At 44.4% G+C, this 23,760-nt stretch overlaps 1 non-coding gene and 1 pseudogene across 1 annotated transcript; both read left to right on the top strand.

Moving 5' to 3' along the window:
• The first annotated feature begins 7,887 nt into the window (after nt 1–7,887).
• On the top strand, nt 7,888–13,394 carry LOC144511513 (relaxin-3 receptor 1-like; annotated as a pseudogene).
• An 8,486-nt stretch (nt 13,395–21,880) lies between these two features.
• On the top strand, nt 21,881–21,953 carry trnak-cuu (transfer RNA lysine (anticodon CUU)). The gene has a single exon. It is a non-coding gene; the product is annotated as a tRNA-Lys (tRNA).
• The last annotated feature ends 1,807 nt before the right edge of the window (nt 21,954–23,760 follow it).

Genomic DNA, 23,760 nt, shown 5'->3' on the forward strand with positions numbered 1-23,760 from the left:
TTACTACATGTCATGTTTCAATTTTCTCATATAATACATCACTGTATGTGAGAAGCTTTAGGCATGTCAGTTATCTTTGATATTCAAACATTTTTAAAGTTTTGGAACTTTATTTTTGTATAAAATAAATTTAAACCTTTTTTAAAAAACATGTTTTTATTGAAAATTTTCCACTTTACCCAAAACGCAACAAATTCCCAAATTCTAGCACCGTACAGAGTAATCATTACTCCACATACATATGCAGAAAAGACCAGCGAATATTCATACAAATGGTTCAAATGATCAGTCCTTGCAATTGCTGTCATCAATATATCCTCTTGTATGGATAATGAAAGGATACCAGAAAGCATGGGGGTCTCAGGATAACAGGATAAAACCAAAAGCACATGGCCCCATGATGCACACCCTCCTCCACAGGATAAGAGGGACAGAGCTACACAATATGTGGGATCCATTATAGGGTAATATGCAACCAACCAGGGCCTAACTCAACATCCCAGGACCTCCAAGCAATGAAAGGATAACTTAGAAAAAAGGACAACACCAGCATACTGCCATCGGTACAAGACGTGGCATCTCAGTGTACACTCTCGTAAATAATATGCTTTCTTGTGGCATCCCTGCAGTCTAAGGTGTTTATGTATTTTTTCACATTGACTGACCTCCTTTCACTTGTATTAAAGTTTTTTTAAATTTTAGTGAACTACCCAAAACAAGCAGGTCCTCAGTTATTTAAGCTCAACTCTCCCAACCTGTCCTGCTGTCTTCAATAATTCATGTACTATTCAAAAAGAGAGGTAGATAGAAAACAGGGAACTATAGACCTGTGAGCCTAACGTCAGTACTGGGGAAGTTGCTATAGTCCATTATCAAGGATTTCACAACTCGGCATTTGGAAGGCAGTAGCATAATCAGACAAAGTCAGCATGGATTTACAAAAGGGAAATCATGCTTGATGAATCTATTGGAATTTTCTGAGGATGTAACTCAAAGAGTTGACCGAGGTGAACCAGTGGATGTGGTTCATTGAGACTTTCAGAAGGCTTTCGACGAGGTCTCACGTAACAGACTACTATGTTAAGTTAAAGCACATGGGATTGCAAGTAATGTCTTGAGATGGATAGAAAGCAAAGAGTTGGCATAAATGGGTCTTTTTTGATTGGCAGTCTGTGACAAGTGGGGTTCCGCAGGGATCTGTGCTAGGACCCATACTGTACACATTATATATTAATGATTTGGAAGAGGGAACTGAATGTATTATCTCCAGATTTGTAAGATGATATAAAGTTGTGTGGGAGGGTGAGCTGTGAGGATGATGCAGAGATGCTACAGTGTGATTTGGACAGGCTGAGTGTGTAGGCATCTGCATGGCAGATGCAGTATATTGTGGATAAATGTGAGGTTATCCACTTTGGTAGCAATAATAGGAAGACAGATTATTACTTGAATGGAAATAAATTGAGAGATATTCAACGAGACCTTTGAGTCCTCATGCATCAGTCGCTGAAAGTAAACACGCAGGTACAGCAGGCAGGAAAGGAGGCAAATGGTATGTTGGCCTTCATAGCGAGAGGATTTGAATATAGAGATAGAGATATTTTGCTGCAATTGTACAGGGCATTGGTGAGGCCAATCTGGAGTATTGTGTGCAGTTTTGGTGTCCTTATTTGAGGAAGGATATCCTTGCTATAGAGGGAGTACAGCAAAGGTTTACCAGGCTGATTCTTGGGATGGCAGGCCTGTCATATGAGAGATTAAGTCGGTTAGGATTATATTCATTGGAGTTTAGAAGAGTGAGAGGGGATCTCACAGAAACTTATAAAATTCTAACATGGTTAGACAGGGTAGATTCAGAAAGAATGTTCCCGATGGTGGGGGAGTCCAGAACTAGGGGTCATAGTTTGAGGATAAGGGATAAACCTTTTAGAACTGAGGTGAGGAGAAATTTCTTCACCCAGAGGGTGGTGAATGTGTGCAATTCACTACCATCAAATGTAATTGAGGCCAAAGCATTGTCTGATTTCAAGAAAAAATTAGATTTGGCTCTTAGGGCTAAAGGGATCAAGGGATATGGGAGGAAGGGGGGAATCAGGATATTGAATTTGATGATCAGCCATGATCAAAATAAATGGCGGAACAGACTTGAAGGACCGAATGGCCTACTCGTGCTTCTAGTTTCTATGTTTCTATATACACCTAGGTCCTCCTGCTCCTCCACCTGCTATAGAATTGTACCTTTTATTTTCTATTGTCTCTCTGCATTCTTCCTACTGATATTGATCACTTCACATTCTTTGCATTAAAGTTCACCTGCTATTTATCTGTACATTCTACAAACACAAGTTATTTTGAAATTGTCCTCTTCATGGTTCACAATACTTGCAAATTTTGTATTTTTTACAATTTCTGAAATTGTACCCTATACAGCAAGGTCTAGGTTTTATGTGTCCTGTATCCATGTTGCTATTTTTCCTTTCATTCCATGAGCTAAAACATTGCTCACAAACTGTTGTATGGCTCTTTGTCAATTGCCTTTTGGAAATCGGGGTTCATCACATTAACAGCATTGCCCCCATCAACCCTTTCTGTTTCCTCATGAAAAAACTCAAGCAAGTTAGTTAGATGTGACTTATCCATAAGAAATCCTGTTGGCTTTCCTTAATTAACCTGTCCAATAGTCCAAGTGACTAACAATTTTGTCCTGAGTTATCAATTCTAAAGCGTCCCCACCGAGGGGCATTCAGCGATTGATGCACGAGGATTTAAAGTACTTGTTGAGTATCCACCTCTCTCAATTTACACCCATTCAAGTAATAATCTGTCTTCCTATTATTGCTACCAAAGTGGATAACCTCACATTTATCCACATCATACTGCATGTGCCATGCAAATACCCACACAGCCTGTCCAGATCACGCTGTAGCATCTCTGCATCCTCCTCACAGCTCACCCTCCCACCCAACTTTATATCATCTGCAAATCTGGAGATAATACATTCAGTGGGGTGAATACATTTAACCGAGGTTAAACTGATCAGCTTGTAATTACTGGCCTTACCTTTACACTCTTTTTGCACAAGGATGAAGCATTTGTGATTCTCCAGTCCTCTGGCACCATCTCTGAGTCTAGGGAACATTGGAAAGTTATGGCCAGTGCCTCCACAATTTCCACTCTCACTTCAAAGAACAAAGAGAACAAAGAACAATACAGCACAGGAACAGGCCCTTCGGCCCTCCAAGCCCGCGCCGCTCCCCGGTCCAGGATTGAATCCTGAATCCAGGATCCCCGCCCAATTTTCCAGCCTATCTACATACCAATATCCTATCCACCGAGCTGTCCCTCACAGCTACGATGCTTAACTCTTTGTTTACCTATTAACTCACCCCCACCCCCCCATTCCAGACCATGTGATCTCCAGGGAGAGGCGAAAACCCAGAGTGAAAAACCCCAGGGCCAATATGGGGAAAAAAAATCTGGGAAATTCCTCTCCGACCCCCTGAGACGATCGAAACGAGTCCAGGAGATCACAATGGCCCTGATCGGAAAATGCTTCCCAACCCTAGTCATTTCCACTTCCACGAACACCATATGAATTCCCTGCCCCCGAGACAGGTTCCCAACTATCCGCAGTCTCGCTCTGTACTGGCACCAGCAAGATGATCATAGAATGAAGCCTTGAAACGAGAAACAAGGAACAATTAGCCCGCGCCGCTCCCTGGTCCAAACTAGACCACTCTTTTGTATCCCTCCATTCCCACTCCGTTCATATAGCTGTCTAGATAAGTCTTAAACGTTCCCAGTGTGTCCGCCTCCACCACTTTGCCCGGCAACACATTCCAGGCCCCCACGACCCTCTGTGTGAAATATGTCCTTCTGATATCTGTGTTAAACCTCCCTCCCTTCACCTTGAACCTATGACCCCTCGTGAACGTCACCACCGACCCGGGGAAAAGCTTCCCACCGTTCACCCTATCTATGCCTTTCATAATTTTATACACCTCTATTAAGTCTCCCCTCATCCTCCGTCTTTCCAAGGAGAACAACCCCAGTTTCCCCAATCTCTCCTCATAACCAAGCCCCTCCATACCAGGCAACATCCTGGTAAACCTCCTCTGTACTCTCTCCAAAGCCTCCACGTCCTTCTGGTAGTGTGGCGACCAGAACTGGACGCAGTATTCCAAATGCGGCCGAACCAACGTTCTATACATCTGCAACATCAGACCCCAACTTTTATACTCTATGCCCCGTCCTATAAAGGCAAGCATGCCATATGCCTTCTTCACCACCTTCTCCACCTGTGACGTCACCTTCAAAGATCTGTGGACTTGCACACCCAGGTCCCTCTGCGTCTCTACACCCTTATGGTTCTTCCATTTATCGTGTAGCTCCTCCCTACATTATTCCCACCAAAATGCATCACTTCGCATTTATCAGGATTGAACTCCATCTGCCATTTCCTTGCCCAAATTTCCAGCCTATCTATATCCTTCTGTAGCCTCTGACAATGTTCCTCACTATCTGCAAGTCGTGCCAGTTTTGTGTCGTCCGCAAACTTACTGATCACCCCAGTTACTCCTTCTTCCAGATCATTTATATAAATCACAAACAGCAGAGGTCCCAATACAGAGCCCTGCGGTACACCACTAGTCACAGGCCTCCAGCCGGAAAAAGACCCTTCCACTACCACCCTCTGTCTTCTATGACCAAGCCAGTTCTCCACCCATCTAGCCACCTCCCCCTTTATCCCATGGGATCCAACCTTTTTCACTAGCCTACCATGAGGGACTTTGTCAAACGCTTTACTAAAGTCCAGATAGACAACATCCACGGCCCTTCCTTCGTCAACCATTTTGGTCACTTCTTCAAAAAACACCACCAGGTTAGTGAGGCATGACCTCCCTCTCACAAAACCATGTTGACTATCGTTAATGAGTTTATTCCTTTCTAAATGCGCATACATCCTATCTCTAAGAATCTTCCTTCAGTATCCTCGGATGCATCTCATTGGGTGCTGGTGCCTGAGCAACTTGAAGTACAGACAACCTTTCCAATAAATTGTCATCAATTTTAAACCCTTCAAGGGTCTGAACTAGCTCCTTTTTTCACCATGACTTGAGGAGCATCTTGTTACTGGGTAAAAACAGGTGCAAAGATTCATTTAATACCTTAGTCATGCCCCCTGTCTCCATGCATAAATTCCCTTTCTGATCAACCTGATTGCTCCTTTTACCATGCTTCTGTTATTTATATGCCTTCAGAAGATTTTGGAATTCCTTTTTATGTTAGCTACCAATTTCTTCTCAAATTTTCTTTTGGCTTTCTTTTTGCTTTTCAATCCCCTTCTAAACTTTCTATATTCAGCCCGGTTCTCAATTGCATTATCCACCTGATATCTGTCATAAGCACACTTTTTCCACTTCATCTTAATCTCTATCTCTTACACCATCCAGGGAGCTCTGAGGTTTTCTTTTTGCCCTATCTTTCCCCTTTCTGGGAAGATACCTTGACTGCATTGAACCACCTATTCTTTAAATGCAGCCCATTGTTCAGTTATAACCTTTCCTGCTAATCTGTGATACCAATTTATCTGGGCCAGATCAATTCTTTCCCCATTGAAGTTGACTTTCTCTGAGTTAATTATTCTTACTCTGACCTGCTCCCTGTCTTTTCCCATAACTAACCAAACCATTATGATACAATAAGAACTATCCCCTAAACTTCCCCCTGCTGACACTTAATCCACCTGGCCAGCTCGTTCCCAAGAATCAGGTCCAGCAGTGTCTCCTTTATCATTGTGTTGTGGAAAAGTCTCCTGAACACACAATTCTTGCCCCTCTGTGTCCTTTACATTATTATAATACTACACACTATGACAGTATATATTCAGATAATTAAAGTCCCCTATTAATAACTGCTATCTGTAATTTCCTTGAAAATTCATTCCTCGACATCTTCCCCACTAATTAGTGGTCTATAGACTATACTTAGTAACATAATTCCACATTATTTGTTCCATACAATGTAATCCCTACAGTGCAGAAGGAGGCCATTCAACCCATCGAGTCTGCACCGACAACAATCCCACCCAGGCCCTATTCTGGAAAACCCACATATCTACCCTGCTAATCCCTCTAACATACACATCCCGGGACACTAAGGCAATTTAGCATGGCCAATTAACTTAACCTGTACATTTTTGGATTGTGGGAGGAAACCGGAGCACCCAAGGAAATGCACGCAGACACAGGGAGAATGTGGAGACTCCACACAGACAGAGACGCAAGCCGCGAATCGAACCCAGGTTCCTGGGGTTGTGAGGCAGCAGTGCTACCCATATGTAAAAATAAAGTTTATTTATTAGTCACAAATAGGCTTACATTAACACTGCAATGAAATTACTGTGAAATTCCCCTAGTCGCCACAGTCCGACGCCTGTTCGGTTCAAAATACCCAATCAGTACATCTTTCAGAATGTGGGAGGAAACTGGGGTACCCGGAGGAAACCCACGCAGACACGGGGAGAACGTGTAGACTCCGCACAGACAGTGACCCAAGCCGGGAATCGAACCCGGGTCCCTGGCGCTGTGAAGCAGTAGCGCTAACCACTGTGCCGCCCTTTGTTCCTTAGCTCAAGGCAAATACATTCTGTCCTTAACCCTTCTGGGACATCCTCTTTGTCTAACACTGCAATGTTCTCCTGAAGCAATACAGCCACCCCTTCCCCTTTCTTCCCTTGATCCAGGTGTCTGTAATCGCGGCAATATATTTCCACACGGATATCCGCATCTGAAATTCACCAAACTTATTTACCACACTCGGGTGCATTCACACACATGCACTGCAACCCGATTTTAGATTCAGGGGTGTTATCCTTACACAGGGGAATCCCGTTTCACCAAGAACAAGACCTTGTATGTATGTAGCAATTCTAACATAATAAAACAGCCGAGGTGCTTCGCAATACAAAACAGAATTTTTTTTTACCAAAACAGAATTAGATGCCGAGTCAGATCAGGTCGGATGAACAAAAGCTTAGCCAGGCAGGTGGATTTTGAGGAGAAAGTACGGTGGAGAGTTTGGAAGGAGTTGGGACGGGGCTGAGGGCACTGTTCCGATGGTGAAGTGATGAAAATCAGGGACACTGAAGGGATCAGAATGTTTTACACGTTCGTTACCAGGCACGACTTATAACTCAATACATAATAATCATCTCACAAAACTAATGACTGCAACGGCAAGCCAGCCTGTTGTCCAATTCTATGCGAAGCTGCACACATTGGCTGCATGCAGCTGGAGGGATCAGTTCCCTGGCTCTGCCCTGTTACTTCCCTGGCTCTGTCCTGTTAGTTCCCTGCTCTGTCCTGTTAGTTCCCTGGCTCTGCCCTGTTATTTCCCTGACTCTGTCCTGTTAGTTCCCTGGCTCTGTCCTGTTAGTTCCCTGGCTCTGCCCTGTTAGTTCCCTGGCTCTGCCCTGGCGCAGTTTCCCTGTTCCAAAGGCACCTTCTGGCTTTCAGCACCTTGGAGAGCGGCAGCGCGCAGACTCGCAGCAGTCGGCCTGCCCCTCCCTCCCTGGCCAAGTCCTTCGATTGACATTTCCAATGGCCATTTAGAAAGGAGAAGGCTCCGAGGACAGGCCAATGGGAGAATGCAGGGGCGGGCCGCCCAGGTTGGTTGATTCAAACGGATGATGCGAGTTGTCTCCGGAGCAGAGGAGCAGGAGGCAGCGTTAGGCTGCAATGGAACATCCTTCAGAGCAGAGAGTGTGAGTGAGAGACACACACTGAAGCCACACAGCTTCAATCTTTAAAAGAAAGATTCTCTGATGACATTTAAAATCTGGGTGTGGTGGATGGGTTAAGTTGGTGAACTTTTCCAGAAAGTGATATGATCCCAGGAATGAACTTGGTGCCAGTGGATGCAATCGCCAGCAGCAGGTTAACGGGGAGGATGGATGATTTCATGTTGAATGCGAGTGCGAGGATTTACAATTCCACCTTGATGCTGGGGCCACAGAGCTACAACCTGTACGACATTGACATCCCCGGGGATGGCTCCCCGGCTTTGAGGATCAGCATTTCCATCACCTACTCCATAGTGTGTGCCATTGGCCTGGTGGGCAACCTGCTGGTCTTCTTCCTCATGAGGATGAAGCAAGGGCGCAAGAATTCCACCATCAACTTCTTCATCCTCAACCTGGCGGTCACCGACTTCCAGTTCGTGCTCACCTTGCCCTTCTGGGCGGTGGACACGGCGCTGGATTTCAGCTGGCCCTTCGGCAATGCCATGTGCAAGATCATTCTGTCCGTCACCGTCATGAACATGTACGCCAGCGTCTTCTTCCTGACGGCGATGGGCATCGCCCGTTACTGGTCGGTGGCGTCGGCGCTGAAGAGCCGAGGGAACCGGCTCTGCTGCTCCGTCAAGTGGGTCAGTTTGGTCCTTTGGGTCGCTGCCAGTCTGGCAACGCTGCCCACCGCAGTGTTCTCCAGCGCTAGCACGTTTGCAGGAGAGAAACTCTGCCTGCTGAACTTCCCGGACGATGGGCAGTATTGGCTTGCTCTTTATCACATCCAGAAGATCACTCTGGCCTTTGTCCTGCCCATGATTATCCTTTCAGTCTGCTATTTGCTGCTGGTCAGATTCCTTGGACAGCAACACATGGGAACCAGTAATCCCAAGAGGAAATCCCGAGTCACCCGCTCTATCACCATCGTCATGCTCTCCTTCTTCCTCTGCTGGCTCCCCAACCACGTTATCACCTTCTGGGGGGTTTTAGTTAAGCTTAACGCTGTACCTTGGGACAAAACCTACTACATTCTCCACGCCTATGTGTTCCCAGTCACTGTGTGCCTGGCGCACACTAACAGTTGCCTGAACCCAGTGCTGTACTGCCTACTGAGGAGAGATTTCAGGGAGTCCATGAAAGAAGTCTTCTGGAAGATGTCTTCCCCTGGCGTGACACACGCGTGTGCCATTCGGCGCTTCTCCGGCACTTTAAAACAAGAACTGGGTGAACAGGTGGGGATTCCTCTGAATATTATTGTCAGCGAGCATTGCAGTCCAGCCCTTGTGTGATAAGCCAGCCTCTAACCGCACAGGGGAAAACCCCCCAGTTAAACTCTTGTTCCTGAGCGAGGAGGCGATGGGGAGAGTTCATAACATAAAGTACACAGGGAGTAAAGAGAAACTGTGTCCCAGAATAAGCCACAAATGGGTTCAATGCTGTGAGAACTCCCCGTTTCATATCAAACTCACAGAACACATAAAGGTTCAGGCTGATGTTGAGTTCTCTCCTGGACACAGATCATTGATAATCGAACCTTTTCGGTTTCTTTGGTGCGACTTAGTTTAGATTTTGATTTTTTTTAAATGCGTTTTGGGGTTAAATCCGTGTTCATCAGGTTCATCAAAGCCCGGGGCAGGGGAATGGCTGTATCCTTTAGTCCTGGATTTCAATGCACGGGATGGGATGGGTTTGTGACATGAGCTTTCCTATGAACAATGTGTAAAGACGACTGAGAAAATGTGAATGTCTTTAAACGACTGAGCGGATGAATGAATGCCAGTGGATGTCCCCCCCCCCCCCCCCCCATTCCTTCGGCTACATTTAATATCCCCCACGTTAAGCACCCGGTTCGGCAACACACAGGAAAACGACAGTAAAACCGAGCGATTTCCATTGGAAATACGATGTCCAATTTCCAATAATTGCGGAATATTGAAGGAATTTTTCGATGGAGCTCCACCCTTCTACATTTCAGTTCATTCGCATTCAACAATTGTTTCCGATTTGTGTTTTTAAAACTGTGCGTTATCATAAATGTCCATCATGTAAATTAGCGACTGGCCCTTCATTGAGAATTCGCTGAAGGGAAGCATTGTGACAATTCACTTTTGGTAAAAGAATAAAATGAAAGAACTGACCACCCCCTTCTGTGCTGCACCTTTCTATGATTCTGGGGGAGAAGGGAACCCATCTCAGGAACAATTCTGACTCCCTCGGCGAGTCCCCTCTTCTGAAGACTCAACCTAACCAAGCTATTGGATTTCCAACATTACATTCTTAAGACAGTGTGTGTGTGAAGCCATCAGGTTTCTGTGACCAGTTCCACACAGGAGTCATTATATGTTAATAGGATTTTCAGGAATTGCAGTGAAATGTACTATTTCCCCCATTCTCTGTGTCCAAGACTATAGACAAAAAACTACAATCCTGGTTTGAGACTCAGAGCCTCCTGGCGGTGGAACATGCAATCACACGGTCTCCGTTCCAACCCTTACTCATTCTGAGTAACTTACCCATTCTAGCGTTTAAAATGTGCACCCTTTGCATTTATTTCTCTCCGAAAAGTCAAAAAACCCAAAATAAAACAATGCATATCTCAAAATTATTTTTGCAAGTGTTCTCTTATTGACAAGACGCCTCAACCTGACTCCACTTGAAGGACTGTGCGCAGTTCTGGTCTTCATTATTGTAAAAAATACAGACGCTTGGGGGATGTGTGAAAAATGATTTACAAGGGTAATTACAGAACTGAGCACTTACACCTATTGGGAAATGTTGAACAGGCTGGGACTCTTGTAACTAGAATGCTGAGTGATCATAGAATCGCTATACTGCAGAAGGAGGCCATTTGGCCCCTCCATCGAGCTTGCACCGAGCACAATCTCACCCAGGCCCTACCCCTGTAACCCCATGTATTTACCCACTAATCCCCCTAACACTAAACATAGAACATAGAACATTACAGCGCAGTACAGGCCCTTCGGCCCTCGATGTTGCGCCGACCAGTGAAACCAATCTAAAGCCCATCTAACCTACACTATTCCAATATCATCCATATGTTTATCCAATAACCATTTGAATGCTCTTAATGTTGACGAGTCCACTACTGCTGCAGGCAGGGCATTCCACGCCCTTACTACTCTCTGAGTAAAGGTCAATTTAACATGGCCACTCCATGGAACCTGCACATCTTTGGACTGTGGAAAGAAACCTGAGCACCCAGAGGAAATGATGTGGAGATGCCGGCGTTGGACTGGGGTAAACCTATTGGACTTTAACCTGGTGTTGTGAGACTTCTTACTGTGTTCACCCAGAGGAAACCCAGACATGGGGAGAATGTGCAAACTCCACACAGACAGTTACCCAAGGCCAGAATTGAATCCAGGTCCCTGGCACTGTGAGGCAGCAGTGCTAACCACTGTTCCATCATGCGGCCTTGTGATGATCTGTTTGAGGTCTTTAAAAACATAAAGAGGGTTGAGAGGGAGCTGCTTCAATATGGAGAGAAAACCACAAGTGTTTCTACCTTTGGGGCAGAATAAAGGACCATGAATCTTAAATAGTCGTTAATCAATCTAATCGGGAATTGAGGAAGAATGTGTTACCCAGAGAGGGGTTACAATGTGAAGCAGGTTACCTGAAGGAGAGGTTTAGGTGAATAACATAGATATGATATCTAAGAGGAATCAGAGAGAAATGAATAGAAAGATTTGCTGATGGGGTGGGGGGAAGTGAGAGGAGGTATTTGTGGAGCAGAAACAATGACACACGGTGACACAGTGGTTAGTGCCTCACAGCGCCAGGGACCCAGGTTCGATTCCCGGCTTGGGTCACTGTCTGTGTGGAGTTTGCACGTTCTCCCCGTGTCTGCGTGGGTTTCCTCCGGGTGCTCCGGTTTCCTCCCACAGTCCACAAGACGCACTTTGTTTTTGTTACTGGTCTTTTTGTTTGTTTTCTTTAATCTGTTAAATCTATTTTTTAAATTCTGGTGAAAGATCATCGATCTGGCACAGAAATTCTGCCTCTCCCTCCACGAATGCTGCCTGACCTGTTGAGTATTTACAGCATTTTCTTCTTACAGAAACAGGTCATTTGGTTGAACCACTCCATGTTTTATTTATTTATTAGTGTCACAAGTAGGCTTACATTAACACTGCAATGAAGTTACTGTGAAAATCCCCAAGTCACCACACTCCAGCACCTGTTCGGTTACACTGAGGGAGAATTTAGCATGGCCAATGCACTTAACCAGCACGTCTTTGGACTGTGGGAGGAAACCGGAGCACCCGGAGGAAACCCACGCAGACATGAAAAAAACGTGCAAATTCCACACAGGCAGTGGCCCAAGCCAGGAATCGAACCCGGGTCTCTGGCACTGTGAGACAGCAGCGCTAACCACTCTACCATCGTGACACCTACCACAGGATTGGAAATTCCCGCCCCGTCTGCCCAGGGGACTGAAGACCCCACACAGAAAGTGACCCGAAAGTGGGAATCGAGCCCAAGTCCCTGGCGCTATGAGGCAGCAGTGCTAACCACTGTGCCACCATGCCGCCAAAATGCCGCAAGGTTAAGCAACAAAAGTGATGACGGTGCGAGGGAAAAGAAAGGATGGTAAAAGGACAAGAAATGAATGTAATCCTATGCAATCTTCTCCATATTAACATATTCAGTCCAAAATGAATTGCTGAATTATTTTTGAGAACTTTCCTCTGTCCGTAAGGATGTTGTGGTAGTCTGCATTCAGTTTCTATCTTGTAGCAGGAATTTTGCATCAACAACAACTTGCATTTCTAGAGTGCTCCTCATGAACAAGAAACACTTCAAAGTGCATTACATAGTTTTTTCTAGTGCCCTTCACAACCACTAGATGTCACAAAGCCCCTTACAACCAATGAAGCACTTTCTGAAGTGTGGTCATAATGGAGGAAACGCGGCAACCAATTTGCACATGGCAAACTCCCACAAACTGCAGTGAGATAATAACCAAAGAGGTTGGGATTTTCCGGTCCTGCCAGTAAATTGCACCCGTAATCAATTTTTGTGACGTTGGTTAAAGGATAATTATTGGCCATGATATTGGGGAGAACTCATCCCTTCCCCACCCCCTCCACAAAATAGTGCCCAGGAACCTTTCATCTCCACTTGAGAGGACAAACAGGTCTTTGGCACATCTACCTTTTATTTCTTTATTGTCTTTCTTCATTTTTCTTCCCCTCTGCTCTTTCCCCCTACTTTATCCCTTTCCCTTACCTTTTCTCTCCCTTTCCTTCCCCTTTTCTAAATCTTACCTCTGTCCCATCCATTCCGCCCCCCCCACAACATCTTCATTTTAGCTCCTCTACCGTTTGGCCATTCACACCTTCTATTCTCTCTGTGGACTGCCATTAGCAGTCTTTTCCCCTGGTTTCTGTGGCTATGACCCATCTTTCTTTTCCCACACCCTGCAGTCTAAATATCTCCCACTTTCTATGCCTTTTAGCTTTGACAAAGGGTCACCTGGATTCGAAACGTCCGCTCTATTCTCTCCTTACAGATGCTGCCAGGCCTGCTGAGATTTTCCAGCATTTTCTCTTTTGGTTTCAGATTCCAGCATCTGCAGTAATTTGCTTTGATACTTTGGCACATCTCAACTGAAAGACAGCATCTCTGACAGAGCAGCACTCCCTCTGTACCACATTGTAGGGTCAGCCAGCATTTTGTGTTTAAGTCCTGAACCCATAACATTCTGACTAAAAGGCAAACGTGTTTTCAACAGAGACATATCTATGGTACAGAGGAGGGGATGAAAGCATAAAAGGCAAGGGCAGAGCAAGGTTAAGCAACAAAAGTGACAACAGTGCAAGGGGAAAGAAAGGATGGTAAAAGGACAAGAAGTGAAAGTAATCCTAAGCATGTTAACATATTCAGTCCAAAAAAAATACAAATATTCTGGAGGTGGAAGTTCATGTCCACTTTTCCCAAAATGTTTCTAAACAAATTTAATTCAATTACGTTTAACAGCCCAGTATCAACATAGAATCATAAAATAGTTACAGGGAGTTATGGCTATGTGTACTAGTTAATTGTTAGAACTCTTAGTATTTGATTTATTATTGTCACATGTATTAGTATGAAGTGAAAAGTATTGTTTCCTTCACGCTATACAGACAAAGCATACCATGGGGAAGGAAAGGAGAGAGTGCAGAATGTAGTGTTACAGTTATAGGTAGGGTGTAGAGAAAGATCAACTTAATGCGAGGTAGGTCCATTCAAAAGTCTGTTCTTGAGTCAGTTGGTACGTTACCTCAGACTTTTGTATCTTTTTCCCAATGGAAGAAGGCCTTTGAAAAGGTACCACATGGTAGGTTGTTGCATAAAGTTAAATCTCATGGGATCCAGGGTGAGGTATCTAAATGGATACAAAGTTGGCTTCTTGACAGAAGCCAAAGGGTGGTTGTAGAGAGTTGTTTTTCAAACTGGAGGCCTGTGACCAGCGGTGTGCCTCAGGGATCAGTGCTGGGCCCACTGTTATTTGTCATTTGTATTAATGATTTGGATGAGAATATAGGTGGCATAGAAGGCTGAGGGGTGATCTTATAGAGGTCTATAAAATAATGAGGGGCATAGACAGGGTAAATAGTCAATATCTTCTCCCAAAGGTAGAGGAGTCTAAAACTAGAGGGCATAGGTTTAAGGTGAGAGGGGAGAGATACAAAAGTGTCCAGAGGGGCAATTTTTTCACACAGAGGGTGGTGAGTGTCTGGAACAAGCTGCCAGAGGTAGTAGTAGAGGCGGGTACAATTTTATCTTTTAAAAAGCATTTAGATAGTTACATGGGTATGATGGGTATAGAGGGATATGGGCTAAATGCGGGCAATTGGGATTAGAACAAAGAACAAAGAACATTACAGCACAGGAAACAGGCCCTTCGGCCCTCCAAGCCTGTGCCGCTCCTTGGTCCAACTAGACCAATCGTTTGTATCCCTCCATTCCCAGGCTGCTCATGTGACTATCCAGGTAAGTCTTAAATGATGTCAGCGTGTCTGCCTCCACCACCCTACTTGGCAGCGCATTCCAGGCCCCCACCAACCTCTGTGTAAAAAACATCCCTCTAATATCTGAGTTATACTTCGCCCCTCTCACCTTGAGCCCGTGACCCCTCGTGATCGTCACTTCTGATCTTTGAAAAAACTTCCCACCGTTCACCCTATCTATCCCCTTCATAATCTTGTACACCTCTATTAGATCTCCCCTCCTTCTCCGTCTTTCCAGGGAGAACAACCCCAGTTTACCCAATCTCTCCTCATAGCTAAGACCCTCCATACCAGGCAACATCCCAGTAAACCTTCTCTGCACTCTCTCCAACGCCTCCACGTCCCTCCGGTAGTGCGGCGACCAGAACTGGACGCAGTACTCCAAATGTGGCCTAACCAGAGTTCTATACAGCTGCATCATCAGACTCCAGCTTTTATACTCTATACCCCGTCCTATAAAGGCAAGCATACCATATGCCTTCTTCACCACCTTCTCCACCTGTGTTGCCACCTTCAAGGATTTGTGGACTTGCACACCTAGGTCCCTCTGTGTTTCTATACTCTTGATGACTCTGCCATTTATTGTATAACTCCTCCCTACATTATTTCTTCCAAAATGCATCACTTCGCATTTAACCGGATTAAATTCCATCTGCCACCTCTCCGCCCAATTTTCCAGCCTATCTATATCCTGCTGTATTGCCCGACAATGTCCGCAAGTCCAGTCATCTTTGTGCCATCTGCAAACTTGCTGATAACACCAGTTACACCTTCTTCCAAATCATTTATATATATCACAAATAGCAGAGGTCCCAGTACAGAGCCCTGCGGAACACCACTGGTCACAGAGCTCCAGCCGGAAAAAGACCCTTCGACCACTACCCTCTGTCTCCTATGGCCAAGCCAGTTCTCCACCCATCTAGCCACTTCTCCTTGTATCCCATGAGCCTTAACCTTCTTAACCAACCTGCCATGTGGGACTTTGTCAAATGCCTTACTGAAATCCATATAATCGACATCCACGGCCCTTCCTTCGTCAACCGTTTTTGCCACTTCCTCAAAAAACTCCACCAAATTTGTAAGGCACGACCTCCCTCTTACAAAACCATGCTGTCTGTCACTAATGAGATTGTTCCATTCTAAATGCACATACATCCTTTCTCTAAGAATCCTCTCCAACAACTTCCCTGCCACGGACGTCAAGCTCACCGGCCTATAATTTCCCGGGTTATCCCTGCTACCCTTCTTAAACAACGGGACCACATTCGCTATCCTCCAATCCTCAGGGACCTCACCCGTGTCCAAAGAAGCGACAAAGATTTCCGTCAGAGGCCCAGCAATTTCATCTCTCGTCTCCCTGAGCAGTCTAGGATAGATGCCATCAGGCCCTGGGGTTTTGTCAGTTTTAATGTTCCCTAAAAACCTAACACTTCCTCCCTTGTAATGGAGATTTTCTCTAACGGGTCAACACCTCCCTCCGAGACACTCCCGGTTAACACGTCCCTCTCCTTCGTGAATACCGATGCAAAGTATTCATTTAGGATCTCCCCTATTCCCTTGGGTTCTAAGCATAATTCCCCTCCTTTGTCCCTGAGAGGTCCAATTTTCTCCCTGACAACTCTTTTGTTCCTAACGTATGAATAAAATGCCTTAGGGTTCTCCTTAATCCTGTCTGCCAAGAACATCTCATGACCTCTTTTTGCCCTTCTAACTCCCCGTTTGAGTTCTTTCCTACTCTCTCTGTATTCCTCCAGAGCTCCATCTGTTTTCTGTTGCCTGGACTTAACGTACGCCTCCCTTTTCATTTTAATCAGATCCTCAATTTCCCTGGTTATCCACGGCTCTCGAATCCTACCTTTCCTATCTTTCCTTTTTACAGGCGCATGCCTATCCAGCAGCCTTATCAATTGTTCCTTAAAAGACTCCCACATGCCAGAACATCCTCTCCCAATCAACATCCACTAATTTCTGCCTAATCCGGCTATTGTTAGCCTTCCCCCAATTTAGCACCCTGCCCGTAGGACAGCACTCATCCTTGTCCATTACTATCCTAAAGTTAACAGAGTTGTGGTCACTATTTGCCACATGTTCCCCTACCAAAACTTTGATGACCTGACCGGGCTCATTTCCCAGAACTAGGTCCAGTATAGCCCCCTCTCTAGTTGGGCTATCTACATACTGTTCCAAAGAACCTTAGGGGTTTAAAAAAAAAGAGTGGCATGCACAAGTTGGGCTGAAGGGCCTGTTTCCATGCTGTGAACCTCTATGAATTTATGACTCTAAGGTGGAAGAGAGTATGGCTGCGGTCCGTGGGGTCCTTAATTATGCTGGCTGCTTTGCTGAGGCAGCGGGAAGTGTAGACAGTGAGAATGAATGGGAGGCTGGTTTGAGTGATGGCCTTGGCTTCATTCATGACCCTTTGTAATTTCTTGCAGTCTTGGGCAGAGCAGGAGCCACACCAAGCTGTGATACAACCAGAAAGAATGCTTTCTATGGTGCATCTGTAGAAGTTGGTGAGAGTTGTAGCAGACATGCCAAATTTCCTTAGTTTCCCGAGAAAGTAGACGCTTTGGTGGGCTTTCTTAACTAGGATGTGGAGTTGCCAGCATTGGACTGGGGTAGGCACAGTAAGAAGTCTCACAACACCAGGTTAAAGTCCAACAGGTTTATTTGGAGTCACGAGCTTTCAGAGTGCAATTCACCTGATGAAGGAGCGGCGCTCCGAAAGCTCGTGCTTCCAAATAAACCTGTTGGACTTTAACCTGGTGTTGTGAGACTTCTTACTGTTTCTTAACTATAGCATCCGCATGGAGCGACCAGGACAGATTGTTGATGATCTGGACACCTAGAAACTTGAAGCTCTCGGCCATTCCTACTTTGATAATAATAAATGATAAATTACCACACTGCTCACAGCAATGTTGAAAGAAGGGCAGCTAGTCCTTGTCAACAATACAAATGAGCTAGTGATGCATATCAATTCTGTCCGAGGGATCCTGTTGTGCTGCAAATGCCCCTTAGCAACAATCAATATCCATGACAATGGGAGGGCATTGAGACACCCTGTAAATAAATGCAGACCTGTCTCCCTTATTGTCGTTTTACTGTGTGCGGAGAGTTGAAAATTGGACTTAATTCAACTTAAACCTTTGAAATAAATTTGAATATTTTTTTTGAATGCTTTCAATTGATGCTGAGATTACAGAGTTTTATCAGCAATTTACCAAACGTGGGGGAAGTCACGATTTGTTTTTTGTGTGATTTCATAGTAGCCCCTATCTGCATCAACGGAGAGGAAGTGGAAATGGTTGAGAGCTTCAAGTTTCTACATGTCCAGATCACCAACAACCTCTCCTGGTCCCTCCATGCCGATGCTATAGTTAAGAAAGCCATCAACGCCTCTGCTTTCTTAGGAGGCTCAGAAAATTTGGCACGACTCCCACCAATGTTGACAGATGCACCATAGAAAGTATCCTTTCCGGATGTATCACAGCTTGGTATAGCTCCTGCTCTGACCAAGAAATTACAAAGGGTTGGGAATGTAGCCCAGATCATTACACAAACCAACCTCCCATCCACTGACTCCAGCTACACTTCCTGTTGCCTCAGAAAAGCAGCCAGCATAATCCAGGACCCCACACATCGCATGGGGTCTCTTCCACCTTCTTCCTTCAGGAAAAAGATACAAAGGTCTGAGATCATGTCTCAACCAACTCAAAATCAGCTTCTTCCCTGTTGCCATGAGACTTTTGAATGGACCTATCTTATATTAAGTTGATCTTTCTCTACACCCCAGCTACGACTGCAACACAATATTCTGCACACTCTTTTTTCTTTCTCCCCTATGTACTCTATGTACTGTATGCTTTGTCTGTATAGCGTGCAAGAAACAATACTTTTCACTGTATATCAATACATGTGACAACAATAAATCACGTCAAATCATAGTCATAACTCCCTATACACAAAAACACAAGAAATAGAAGCAGGAGTCGGCTGGCCACCAGGCCCTTCAAGACTGCCCCCACCATTCGAAATGATCAGGGCTGATCTACTGCCGGCTTCAACTCCTTTTCTATGCCATTTCCCCATTGCCCTCTATTCGATCTATCAAATATTTATCCACCTCCACTCTAAATACGTCTAATGATCCAGCCTCAACTACCCTTTGGGACAGAGAATTCCAGAGATTCACCACCCTCTGTGAGAAGAAATTTCTACGCACCTCCATTGGCCCTTTATTTTGTAGCTTGTCCCCTTGTTCGAGACTCACTCACTAGTGAAAGCATCTCACCATCTACCCTCAGAATCTTAGGGTAGATGATGAGATGCTTTCACTCTCACTTTTCTAAACTCCAAGCGATACAGACCTAGACTATCTAGTCTCTCTATTTAGTCTCTCATCCCAGGAATTAGCCTGGTGAACCTCCTTTGGACCATTTCTGGAGTGTGGGAGGAAACTGGAGCACCCGGAGGAAACCCACACAGACATGAGGAGAACGTGCAAACTCCACACAGACAGCGACCTAAGGCCGGAATTGAGATGTTATTTGTCATTTATATCAATGATTTGGGTGAGAATTTAGGAGGCATGGTTAGTAAGTTTGCAGATGACACCAAGATTGGTGGCATAATGGACAGAGAAGAAGGTTATCTCAGATTGCAACGGGATCTTGATCAATTGGGCCAGTGAGCTGATGAATGGCAGATGGAGTTTAATTTAGATAAATGAGAGGTGATGCATTTTGGTAGATCGAACCAGGGCAGGACTTACTCAGTTAATGGTAGGGTGTTGGAGAGAGTTACAGAACAAAGAGATCTAGGGATACATGTTCATAGCTCATTGAAGGTGGAGTCACAGGTGGACAGAGTGGTGAAGAAGGCATTCGGCATGCTTGGTTTCATCGGTCAGAACATTGAATACAGGAGTAGGGATGTGTTGTTGAAGTTGTACAAGACATTGGTAAGGCCACACTTGGAATACTGTGTACAGTTCTGGTCACCCTATTATAGGAAGGATATTATTAAACTAGAAAGAGTGCAGAAAATATTTACTAGGATGCTACCAGGACTTGATGGTTTGAGTTATAAGGAGAGGCTGGATAGATCTTATAGAGGTCTATAAAATAATGAGGGGCATAGATCAGCTAGATAGTCAATATCTTCTCCCAAAGGAAGGGGAGTCAAAAACTAGAGGGCATAGGTTTCCAGTGAGAGGGGAAATATACAAAAGTGTCCAGAGGGGCAATTTTTTCACACAGAGGGTGGTGAGTGTCTGGAACAAGCTGCCAGAGGTAGTAGTAGAGGCGGGTACAATTTTGTCTTTTAAAAAGCATTTAGATAGTTACATGGGTACGATGGGTATAGAGGGATATGGGCCAAATGCGGACAATTGGGACTAGCTTTGGGGTTTTAAAAGAAGGCTGGCATGGACAAGTTGGGCCGAAGGGCCTGTTTCCATGCTGTAAACCTCTATGACTCGATGACACATGCCACACAAAAAGTAGTAGAGGCGGGTACAATTTTGTCTTTTAAAAAGCGTTTAGACAATTACATGAGTAAGATGGGTATAGAGGGATATGTGCCAAACGTTGGCAATTGGGACTAGCTTAGTCGTTAAAAAAAAGGGCAACATGGACAAGTTGGGCCGAAGGGCCTGTTTCCATGCTGTAAACATGTTAAGTGTGTCTGTTAAGGCTCGCATTCCAACCAATATCTTGTAATTGAGTTTGTGTCTATATATGCCCTGTTTGTGAATCCAACTCCCACTCACCTGATGAAGGAGCAGCGCTCCGAAAGCTCATGCTACCAAATAAACCTGTTGGACTTTAACCTGGTGTTGTGAGACTTCTTACTGTGCCTATCCCAGTTCAATGCCGGCATCTCCACATCGTATAAACCTCTATGACTTTGACTTCCCAATTTTCCAAGCATCTGAAACCTCACCGCATTCTCTACATCCTCGCTTTGACCAGAACACTATATTCTGCACCCTCTCCCTTCCTTCTCCTCTATGTACTCTATGAACAGTATGTTTTGTCTGTATAGCACAAGAAACAATATTTTTCACTGTATGCCAATAAATGTGATGTGGAGATGCTGGCATTGGACTGGGGTAAGCACAGTAAGAAGTCTCACAGCACCAGGTTAAAGTCCAACAGGTTTATTTGGCAGCACAAGCTTTCGGAGCGCTGCTCCTTCATCAGATGAGACAGGAGTTGTGTTCACAAACAGGGCATGTATAGACACAAACTCAATTTACAAGATAGTGGTTGGAATGCGAGTCTTTACAGGAACACAGCTCCTCACTCACCTGATGAAGGAGCAGCGCTCCGAAAGCTTGTGCTACCAAATTAACCTGTTGGACTTTAACCTGGTGTTGTGAGACTTCTTATTGTGCCAATAAATGTGACAATAACAAATCAAATCAAAAAAATCATCCCCACCATTTTATGATTCTATAACTGATGTTGGGGCGGGGATTCTGTAATGAATGAAAATGCTTCAGAAACATTTGGGGAAATTTGGTCTCCAGCTCCGCTGGCAACTCAAACCTGATCTCTGATCTGTTCACTGAGTAAGAAGTTTAACAACACCAGGTTAAAGTCCAACAGGTTTATTTGGTAGCAAAAGCCACACAAGCTTTCGAGGCTCTGAGCCCCTTCTTCAGGTGAGTGGGAATTCTGTTCACAAACAGAACTTATAAGACACAGACTCAATTTACATGAATAATGTTTGAAATGCGAATACTTACAACTAATCCAGTCTTTAAGAAACAAAACAATGGGAGCACAAAGCCTGTTCACTGAGACCACTAGCTGCGCGCGCAGCCCCGCTCTGATTGTTACATTGGGTTGTTACATTGAGAGTCACGTGAGCCGCCAGGAGGAAGTGGGAGAGCGGGAAACTGGGCTGAGCTGGCAGCCACACTGGAGGGAGGAGGGTTAGTGTCTGGCTCAATTTATCAAAGCAATGCGAGTGAAGCAAGCAAACATATTTTAAAATATCACCATTCAGAACACAGAGGCAAAGCAAGCTGCTATTCAGAATGAATGAGTCCCCTATGTTGTCAGCAGCCCGGCTAGCTCAGTCGGTAGAGCATGGGACTCTTAATCCCAGGGTCGTGGGTTCGAGCCCCACGTTGGGCGCTCTCATTTTTATATTTATTAATATCTAATGCAGCCAGAATAATTTCTTAGCTCGCACACCCCTTCATTCGAGTTTTACACTGTCTTGAACAGTGAGGATCCTGTCTGTTTTCACTTGTACTAAATCTTAAACTGAGAATTCGGACCCACCTGTCTTTTCCCAGATGTATTTTTGATATTTTCTGTTGTTTCATTTCCAGCATTTACAATTAAAAAAACAGTTTTCACTAACTGCCTATTTTCTAACGATTGACTGAATAATAATTGTTGTGAAGCAGAATATTACCTTATATTAAAACTGCGAGGTTGAAACAAGCGGGGGGCACAGGTTCCAGTCAGTTGAAAGGTTATTTCTAGAATCAAGAATTATTTCTTCACACAATTCCTCCTTCAAACCATTCTATTATTCTAAATAAAGAGTGAGTAATAAGTGATTTGATTTATTGGAACAAGCACGGAGAATGCTGCAAAAACTTACTATTTATTAATTTCTTAAAATTAATGTTAAATCTGCTTCGGCTATGGTTTCAGGCAGTGGGTTTCAGTTACCTTGTGATCTTAGCAAGATGAGAAATTGACTGTTCTCCCATCATTAAGCATGATCTTAGATTAAGATAAAGCTGATAAGATGCAGCGTAAAGGGTTGATATCATGAATACATGCTGACGCCAGTCAACATGCCGATTCATACTGTAAACACTGTAATACAAATTAAATAGTTCTATTTGGCAGTTATGGTTGAATTTCATTCTCAGCCCAAAGTTTGAAAACTGAATTCATGCTGCACACAAGATTGACAGCATGTGAATCTGGTCTGACACTTCACTGTAAACTTGAAGGAGTGCTGCATTTTCAAAGGTGCTGTCTTTCACGCAAGATAATCAGCAGGGAATCATTCCAGTGGATGTAACATCTCCCACAGCACAATTTGAATGAGGGTCATTGACCTGATGCATTTTTCTGTTTGCCCTGTTCAAACATTCATATGTAAGTGCCCCTTCTTCATGGTTGAGCTCAGATAGTTTCCAAATCATTAAGACAGAGATAGATAGGTTCTTGATTAATAAGGGGAACAGGGATTATGGGGAAAAAGGCAGGAGAATGGGGATGAGAAAAATATCAGCCATGATTGAATGGTAGAGCAGACTCGATGGGCTGACTGGCCTAATTCTGCTCCTATTCTTATGGTCTTATGGATTACTTCCCTCCGTGAGGCATTGCAGCCAACTCCCTTCACCAAATGTGCACACTTCAAAACCCTCTTCATCAGATATCTACACCTCCCCAGCTGAAGGGAAACTTAAACCCTTTCACTTATTACCTATCCCAGAAATTCCCTTAAACCCACTGATGAAAAAGCTTTTTGGAGCAGAGTAAATTAACATTTCATAGAGACTTTCACGAAGATTTGAATGGAAATAATAATAAAGAAAAATTGTTTCCAGTGACAGAAATGTTGGTAACCAGAGAACTCAGATTTAAAATGATTAGCGAAAGAATCACATTAGAATATATAAAGTTTAAAAGTTTGTTTATTAGTGTCACAAGTAGGCTTACATTAACACTGCAATGAAGTTATTGTGAAAATCCCCTCCCTCGACGCCACATTCTGGCACCTGTTCGGGTACACTGAGGGAGAATTTAGCATGGCCAATACACCTAACAGGATGTCTTTTGGACTTGTGATGTCAAGGCATACAAGGTTATGGGCCAAGTGCTGGAAAATGGGATTAAAATAGTTGGATGATTTGCCTTTGACCAGCACAGTCGTGATGGGCTGAAGGGCCTTTTTCTGTGCTGTTCGACC

This window comes from Mustelus asterias, chromosome 24 (genome assembly GCF_964213995.1).
Source record: "Mustelus asterias chromosome 24, sMusAst1.hap1.1, whole genome shotgun sequence".
In the NCBI taxonomy this organism is placed as follows: Eukaryota; Metazoa; Chordata; class Chondrichthyes; order Carcharhiniformes; family Triakidae; genus Mustelus; species Mustelus asterias.